The following is a 3804-nucleotide window of genomic DNA, read 5'->3' as shown; positions in this document are numbered from 1 at the left end:
TTTTTTTTTAAGTATTTTTTTTTTTTTAGGTAGCAGTAAGGAAGGCTAAGTGATTTTTTTGTTTTGTTTTGTCCCTCACAAAGCATACAAAAATCTAGTTTGATAAAATAAATTAGGTTCTATGCTTTCCATTTTGTACTTAAAATCCTTTCCTAATATTCCCTGTTGAAATCCATGAATGACATGTGTTCCAGATGATTTTATCCACATATAGCTTCTGAACAAAATTAAGTTATTTCTTTTTTTCTTTTTTCAAATTTGGAAAAATCCTATATGGTTTCAGAGAAGAATGTTATTTTATGTCCTTTTCATTTAATATATATAGAGTTTCCCAAAGGATTCTATGCTCTTATAAGAGAGTGATTGTATTTAAAATATAAAAAGGCACAGCTATATGGGAAAGGAGCTTTAAACGTAAGTGTAACAAGTATACATTAATCACAGAATAATGTTGCAATAGGTTGATGCAACCTGAAAAAAATCTGTTCCTTGAAATGCTGTTTGATGAACAGTAGGATCTAATTAATAGCTAAATAAAACTGGAAGAAATTATATTTTAGCTAGATCATTAAAGAAAGTTGAGCTTTATTAAGTGGCTCTGGGTGAAGGTGCTCTATGTTCAAAAATCTGAATGGGGATAAACAAAACAAATTATAAATCAAAAGCAAAGTTAAGAGACTATAAGAGACTATGTCATTGTTAGCTGCTGTACAATCAACCCCCACCTCATAAGGAGCTCAAGCACAGTGGGACATAGACTGTTATTACCCATATAGTTTTCAAAGGAACTTTGGTGGGGCAAGCAGTGCCTAAGGCATTTGACTGCTGCTACCCAGAAGGCTGGCAGTTCAAACCTGCATGCCACTCCAATGAAGCAAGACTAGGCAATCTACTTCCATAAAGATTTACCATCTCAGGAACCCAATGAGGGTTGCTATATATTTTTCATGGGTTGATTTATTTTTTTTTTCCCCCATAGTAGATACCAGGGCTTCCTTTCTGTCTGTCTTAGTCTGGAAGTTCCTTTGAATACTTTTCAGCATCCTAACAACACAAAAGCCTTCACTGACAGATGGGTGGCTACATATGAAGTTGCCCTCCTTAAGAGACAGTATACTTATCATTTCTGGTGGACATTAAAGTACATTTTGAATAGCTAGAAGAAAAGGTTGGAAATAAAATATGTATAATACCTTAAACATTTTGAAGACAATAGATAAGCATGAAGTTTCAGGAGACTAAGAAGAGATATGATCAAAATTTTTAAGTTTTTTTTAAAAGATTGTCAGTTATCTGAAGGTTGAGTCTGTGGTAATTGTGTAAAAATTAGAAAGATGTACACACAGCATCTCAACAAAATTAAACTTTTTTTTTTTTTTTTTTTAGTTCTTGTGGTAATGTGTTCATCTCTGAGTAATGCAGTGAAAAGAAAAACACAATGCACTGCTGTCAAGTCCGATCTGATTCATAGTGACCCCTCCTTGGGTTTCCAAGGGGGTATCACTATGGAAGTAGATTGCCCAACCTTCCTTCCTAGGAGTGGCTGGTAGTGATACTACTCTTTAATTAACTGAAACCATACCTATTGATTTTCTTCCAATGATACATGAGGATTGAGCTCATCTAGATAAACCTTCATAATCTATTTCATCATAGTGATATAACAATGCTGAGAGATGGAACAAATTACCATTGCACATTCAAACCCATCCAGTGCCATTGACTCAGTTCTGACTCAGAGACCCTACAGGACAAAGTAGAACTACTCTAGAAAGTTTCCAAAGCTGTGTATCTTTATGGAAGCAGAGTACCTCATCTTTCTCCCAGGACAGTGGCTGATGAGTTCGAACAACAAAACTTTTTGGTTAGCAGCCAAACACTTTAAGCACTGTGTTATCAGAGCTCCTTCCTTGTGAAACAAGATCTATTAAAACTAAGTATGGAAGCAGTTATCAAATGAAGTCAGTAGCTTTTCCACCAAAGGCTGATAATCTCAAATAGGCTCCATTAAGTTAAAAGTGATGCTTAGGTGTGCAGAAGTTAAGACACAAATCTGACTTGACAATTATTTCTAGAGGACCACAGAGGGTATGGTTATTGCTCATGGAACTAACTGGAAGTAAATAGATTACAATTTTACTAATTTTAGAGTAAATTTATTTCCAAAGATACAGTGAGCATGGACCAAAATAAAAAGAAGTTTTTGACTATTTATACCTTAAAATCAAGCAAAGAAATAGCAACTAAAAATATTTCACTTCCCTGTAATTTGGGAATTCTGGTGGCATAGTGTCTAGGACATTTGGCTGCTAACCAGAAGCCTGGCAGTTCAAACCACCAGCCACTGCTGAGGAAGGTTGGGCAATCTACTTTCATAGAAATACCTCCTAGGAAACCCAAGGAGGGGTCGCTATGAGTCGGGTTTGATTCGAGGGCAATGAGTTTTTTAATTTCTCTATAATTCAGAATTTCATCATGGAACTCCTGTTAGTTCAATTATAGGCAGCCAATCTGATGCCTGATAAAAGGAACTACAAAGTTGTATGCCCCATTAGTTCTCTTCCTGAAAGCTTATTTATTTTTATTATGGTTATCCTAACAAATATTACTGTTTTTTGGTTTGTGTTTTTTTCTTTTTCTTTTTCTTTTCTTTTGAATGTTGGCATAGATAATTAGTCTTTTTAGATGCTGTATCATCAGGAATGTGAATCACCCAGAGATCTTTTATTCTTTGCTGTATACAGCAATTTGATGAGACTTTGTGTTCATTCCATTGAGAAAGTCTTTAGAGGGTTCTACATGAGGGAAAGAAAGAATTAGATTTGGTGAACAAGAAAGTCAACTTCTTAGAAACTTCTCCAATATTCTTATTTTCTTATTGCTGCTATATATAAATAGATTATGTGTATCATCTTGTAATACCATTCAATCTCGGTGTTCTTCACATAACCATCTTCATTCTGCATCTGTTTGTCTATGTTTCTTTTTTCCTTTTTTTTTTTTTTCCCCCATTTACTAAGGATACTATTGGTATTGGAGTAGGGCCCACAACACTCTAGTATGACCTCATGTTAAATAATAACTTCTTCAAAGAGTCTATTTCTAAACAGTCTCATTCACAGCTGAGGATTAGAACTTCAACAAACATTTGTGATTGACACAATGCAACCTATAACATGAACTAAGCCACTACCTTGTTAGCCTTTCTGAGATAATGTTAATTATAAAATATAAATATTTATATATCAGGTCACTGCATAGTATAAGTCAGTACACATTTTCTTTTTTGCTCATGCAAAGCATGGACAGCTCTTTTCCAAATGATAATTCAGGTACTAAGTCTCCCTTCATCTCACATCTCCTCCTTCTTAAACATGTTTTCTGGGGATGTTGACAGTAAGTATGATGCTAGTTGTGTTACAGTTCTGTTGCAGATGACATGTTTTTCATTTATAGGAATATTTAGAATCTCTCCTTGAACAGTGGGAATTTTAATTACAAATTGATGCCATAAGCCATTATTTTTTGCATTTATCATATGTTTAATTGACTATTTTGGTCTGAACGCATAGATTTCTGTTTAATCAGTCTTGGAACTCACTCCACATTTTATTTATTTTTAGTGATCCTTTATAAGGCTGCATAAGCACAGCTAAAAAACTGGGTGGAAATACTAATGGGTGATTCCAGGCTAATCATGAAAGTAATCACCCAGGCAGAGGATCCAATCTACTTCTAAAGAACTGTTCAGAACACCAAAGGAAGAGAAGTTCTGAAAAATCCCACAAGAGGAAATGAGAGAAA

The sequence above is a fragment of the Orycteropus afer genome, unplaced genomic scaffold, assembly GCF_000298275.1.
Source record: "Orycteropus afer afer isolate SDZICR_OR568_19922 unplaced genomic scaffold, OryAfe1.0 scaffold00523, whole genome shotgun sequence".
NCBI lineage: Eukaryota > Metazoa > Chordata > Mammalia > Tubulidentata > Orycteropodidae > Orycteropus > Orycteropus afer.
The sequence above is the reverse complement of the archived record's forward strand: the minus strand, read 5'-3'. Positions refer to the sequence as shown.